We start from the raw sequence: 5,731 nt of genomic DNA on the forward strand, positions 1-5,731 counted from the left end.
AATGCCTCAGTGAGCTCCCTGCTTCTCTATTTCTCATAATTCTCTAACAGACAATGGAGACTGGAAGCTGATGAAAAGCAGCAAGTCTGGGACCAACTCCAAACTCCTACCACTTCTTCAGATGTGTCTTTTCTCAGAGTATGGCTTTCTCTCTCAAGAGCTGCTTTCCTTTCAGAGCCAGTTTTGTTTTCTCTTAATCCATTAATTTCTCCCCTTTCAGAGGCCTACCTACGCTATTCTCTGATGAATATCCAATTCCAAAGGCTAGTGTCTGCTTACCAGGACTTATTCACTTGTTCCCCAGGTCGTTTCTGCTCCCGTTGACTTCCTAAATCCCTGCTATGTCTTTTCTTTCTAAATTTCTGCTTCTCTGGAATCTGAGTGGCAAGTTCCACTTACGGAGCACCATAGAAATACAAACTTGTATTCATCCCTGGGTCACTTCTGTTCACATATAATGAGATTTATGTTGCATCAACACTGCCATTAAGGTTTCCATATAAGACTGGGGGTCAAAATGTTTAGATGGTAGTAAAGAAGGTGAAGAAAAGTTAGCAAAGATGAATTTTAATTTTCAATGCTGGAATATCAGAAGTATTCTGAAGAGGCACCCTATAATACATTTAAAGATTTTTTTTTTTAATTTTGTACCTTAGAAAATCTTTCAAAAGGTTATTCTTTTATTATGGTGATATGGCTGACCAGTATGTTCTGACCTCAGAAGCATCTGCCTCTTTATAGGTCAGATGTGATTCAGTCACTTAGTTATTCAATTTTGTTTCTATTAGAGTTTGCTTATGGCAGTGATTGTACTAGTCCTTTTCTTCTCCTCCTCCACCTCTTTCTCTTCTTCCTCCTCCTCCTTCTTCTTCTTTACAATATACAATATACTTTGTCCTCCAAGACCCTCTCCCTCTTCAGGGGGTCTGGGATGGAAACTATGGTGGTCAGGTGATTCTCAGTGTGTTGGTGGATGAGCTGGGGCAAGGACTCATCAGCAGCTGAGAGCTTCTCTCTGCCTCTTGCTCTTACTGCAGCAGGTAGTCCAGGGGGCTCTTACTCCTTGGAGGTCACGTGGACCACAAGGTCCACCACCTGGTTGCTCTAGCCAAATTCATTTTCATACCAGGAAATGACTTTGAGAAAGTGGTCTTTGAGAACAATGCAAAGCCTAGCATTGAAGGTGAAAGAGCGGGTGTCACTGTTAAAGTCATAGGAGATAACCTGTCATCAGTGTAGCCCGTGATGCCCTTGAGGGAGCCTTCCAATGTCTGCTTCACTACCTTCTTGAAGTCATCATATTTGGCAGCTTCCTCTAGGCAGCAGTTCAGATCCATGACTGACATACTGGGGGTAGGGAGACAGAAGGCCATACCAATGAGCTTCTCATTCAGCTCAGGGATAACCTTGCCTACAGCCTTGGCAACATCAGTAGAAGCAGGGATGATGTTCTGGGCAGCCCAGCCACCATGCTACAGTTTCCCAGAGAGGCCATCACAATCTACTGGGTATCAGTGATGGCATGGACTGTGGTCATGGTTCCATCCAAGGTACTGAAGTCGTCATGATGACCTTGGCCAGAGAGGCCAACCAGTTGGTGGCACAGGACGCATTGCTGACAATCTTAAGTGAGTTGTCATACTTCTCATGATTAATGCCAATCATAAACATCAGGGCATCAACAGAAGATGCAGAGATGATGACCCACCCTTCAAGTGAGCCCCAGCATCTCCCTGATGGTAAAGCCCCTTGTGGATTCGACAGTGTACTCAGCACCATCATCACCCCATTTGATGTTGGCAGATCTCGTTCCTGGAAGATAAAGATGGGCCTTCCATTGATGACAAGTTTCCCATTCTCAGCCTTGATTGTGCTGTGGAATTTGCTGTGGGTGGAACCATACTGGAACATGTAGACCATGTAGTTGAGATCAATGAAGCGTCACTGATAGCAACAATATTTACTTTTCCAGAGCTAAAAACAGCCTTGCCACCCAACGTGGTCAAATCTGTTTACTCTGACCATCACCGTCATATCTCAGGAATGTGGCTGGCATGGCATTAGACATGGCTGTTTGTCAAATGAGGAGGAGCAGAGAACCTGGCCCTTTTCTTCATATATGTCTCTTTATATTCTTTCATTTTTATTTTGTATTTATAAAAAAATGTTGTACACTAGCCTTCTATTGATTGCGTTTTTGCTCTGTTGTTTCTTTTACTGAACAGAAGCTAGGTTTGATGTAGATCTACTTTTTAGTTATGTTTTTATTGACTATACTTTTGGTGTCACATCCCTGAAATTACTGTGGAGACCAATGTCATTAATCTTCTACCCAATGTTTTATTCTACGAGTGTTACTGATTTAGATCTTAAGTTTAAATTTTTAATCCATTTTGAGTTGATTTTTATGTATGTGTAAGTTATAGGTCCAATTTCATTCTCTTGAATGTGGATATCTAGTTTTCCCAAGACTATTTGTTGCAGAGACTGTATTTTCCTCATTTTTTATTCTTAGCACCATTGTTGAAAATCAGTTGACCATCTAAATGTGCATAGATTTCTGGGCTCTCAGTTCTGTTTGTTGATCTACATGTTTATATTTATTCCAGTACCATACTGGTTTATATATTGTAGTTTTATAATATATTCTGAAATCAGGAAGTGTGATACCTCCAGCTTCGTTCTTACTTCTCAAGATGTTCTGGCTATTTGAAGTCTTCTGTGGTTCTATTTAACTTTCAGGGCTGTTTTTTCTACTTCTTTGCAAAATACCAGTGGGATTTTGATAATAATGACATTGAATCTGTAGTATTAGGTAGTATGCACGTTTTAACATTAACTCTTCTAATCTGTGAAATGGCATGTCTTTCCATTTGTTTGTGTCTTCTATAATTTCTTTCTTCAGTGTTTTGTAGTTTTTAGTATACAAGTTTTTCATCTCCTTAGTGAAAATACTTGTAAACCATATATCTGATAAGGGGTTAATATCCAAAATATAAGGAACTGCTATTACTCAATAGCAAAATTTTTAATTAATTGAATAACCCAATTTAAAAATGGATAAAGAAACTGAATAGACATTTCTCCAAAGAAGATATACAGATGACCAACAAGTATATGAAAAGATGCTCAATATCACTAATTATCAGGGAGATACAAATCAAAACCATAATAAGATGTCATTCCATACTGTTAGGATGACTATCAAGAAAAAACCGCCTAATATTACTAGTTTGGGCAAGGATGTGGGGAATTGGAACTTCTTTATATTCTTGATAGGAATGCAAAGTAGTGAAATAATTATGAAAAACAGTATGGAATGCCCTCAAAAAATTAAAATAAAACTACCCCATGATCTATTAATTCCACTTTAGGACATAGATACAAAAGAACTGAAACCAAATCTCAAAGACCCATCTGCATTCCCATGTTCACTGCAGCATTTTTCATAGTAGCCACGATGTGGAAATAATGTACATTACCATAAACAGATGAACTGACAAAGAAAATGTGGTATATACCTTTAATGAATATTATATGGCCATAAAAAAGGAAGGAAATTCTGCTATTTATGACAATAGGGATGAACCTGGAAGACATTAAGCTAGGGAAATAAGCCAATCACAGAAGGACAAATACTGTATGACTATTTATATGAAGTACATAAAATAGTCAAACTCATAGAAGCAGAAAATATAATAATGTTTGCCAGCATTGGGAGGCAGGCAAAGTAGAGAGATTTAAATTCAGTGGTATAAAGTTTTGCATAATAAATAAGTTCTAGAAATCTGCTGTATAACAGAGTGCCTATAATTAACAATATGGTATTGTGCACTACAAAATTTGTTAAGACGTTAAGTCCCACATTAAATACTTACCACGAAAAGGTGGTGGTGGGATGACACGTGAAAGTTTGGGAGGTATTGGATATGTCAGTTCCCTTGATTGTAGTGATAGTGTCATAGTTTTCACATATGTCTAAACCCATCACATAGTATATAGTATATATGCAGTTCTTTATATGCAAATTATAATTCAATAAGCTGTTTAAGAAAAAGGAAAGATGCCCACACTCACTTATGTCACTTATATTTGACCTTACAATAAGTCAGATAAAAGAAAAAATAAGCACCAAGATTGCTTTTTCTTTTTGAATTGATATGATTGTTTACATAGAAAATCCTATGGAATCTATAAAACAACCATCTGTACTAATAGTATTTTTGAAAGATTGATGGATGCAAAAATTAACTGTACTTTTATATACTAGTAATAAAAGTTGGAAAATGAAAGTTAAAGCAGTTGCATTACGTGGGGAATCTAGGTGGCTCAGTGCGTTAAGCGTCTGACTTCTGCTGAAGTCATGATCTCACAGTTAGTGAGTTCGAGTCCACAATGGGCTCTGTACTGACAGCTCAGAGCTTGAAGCCTGCTTCAGATTCTGTGTCTACTTCTCTCTCTGCCCCTCCCCCAATCGTGTTCTGTCTCTGTCTCTCTCTCAACCATAAGTAAGCATTTAAAAAATTATATGTGTTAAAATCCAAAACATTTAGAAAAAATAAAAAATTATGTACATTAAAACAACAAAATATTACTGATAAAGTTTAGACTCAAAGAAATTGTGAGACATACAATTTTATCAACCAGAAAATTCAATATTACTATTATTTCAATTCACCTTAAACTGATCTGTATTTAGTGCAATAGCAATCCCAGTGGTCAGCCAGTATATTTGAAGAAATTGTCAAACTGAATCTAAAATTTATATGGAATTAAAAGGACTTAGAATATCCAAAATGATCCTGAAAAGTAGAGGACTTCTCTTACCTAACTTCAAGACCTCATATAATCACATGGAATAACCAGAACTTTTTAGTGATTGATGGTGGGATGTATAAAATGGTACAACCACTGTAGAACATTTTTTCTTAATGTTATTTAAAATTATCCAGCTACTTTCAAGCACAGAAATTCTGCATCGGGATGTTTACTCAAACTAAATAAAAACTCATCTACTAAAGACTTACATAAAAATGTTTTTAGGAGCAAAGCGATAATATTGAAAAACTGGAATTACCCATATGGACATAAAGAGGTGAATGGAGGGGTGCTTTGGTGGCTCAGTCAGTTAAGCATCCTTCTTCAGCTCAGATCATGATCTGGTGGTTTGTGAGTTTAAGCCCCACATTGAGCTCTGTGCGGACAGCTCAGAGCCTGGAGCCTGCTTCAGATTCTGTGTCTCCTTCTCTCTGTCCCTCCCTCACCCACACTTTCTCTGTCTCTCAAAAATAAATAAACATTAAAATAAATAAATAGGTGAATGGATACACATATTATGATATATTCATACAGTGGAATTTTATTTAGCAATAAAAATGGAATATTATTGATTTATGCACTATGGGATAAATTTCACAAGTACTATGATGAGTAGTAGACACAGAAGACTCCATACTGCTTGATTCCAGAGCAGATGACACTAATATATGGTAGAAAAAATCAGAATGCTGGTTGTTTCTTGGTGTTGGGAGTGGAGATTAAACAGGAAAAAGGCAAGAAAGAATTGTCTTGTTAATATTGTGTATCTTTAAAGTATTTTTTATTACACAAGTATATATATAGTTGTCAAATCTCACCAAATTATTTAATGTACTAATATATTTTTAATATAGTAATTTCATTGGAAGTCAATTTTAACATAAAAGAAAAAAACTTGTAAATAAATATTGAG

General features: G+C 36.6%; 1 pseudogene; it reads right to left on the minus strand.

Annotated features, from left to right (window-relative positions):
- Positions 1–1,056: 1,056 nt before the first annotated feature.
- Positions 1,057–3,963, minus strand: LOC144229247 (glyceraldehyde-3-phosphate dehydrogenase pseudogene; annotated as a pseudogene).
- Between the last annotated feature and the right edge of the window lie 1,768 nt (positions 3,964–5,731).

This window comes from Crocuta crocuta, unplaced genomic scaffold (genome assembly GCF_008692635.1).
Source record: "Crocuta crocuta isolate KB4526 unplaced genomic scaffold, BGI_CrCroc_1.0 scaffold163, whole genome shotgun sequence".
NCBI classification, from domain to species: domain Eukaryota; kingdom Metazoa; phylum Chordata; class Mammalia; order Carnivora; family Hyaenidae; genus Crocuta; species Crocuta crocuta.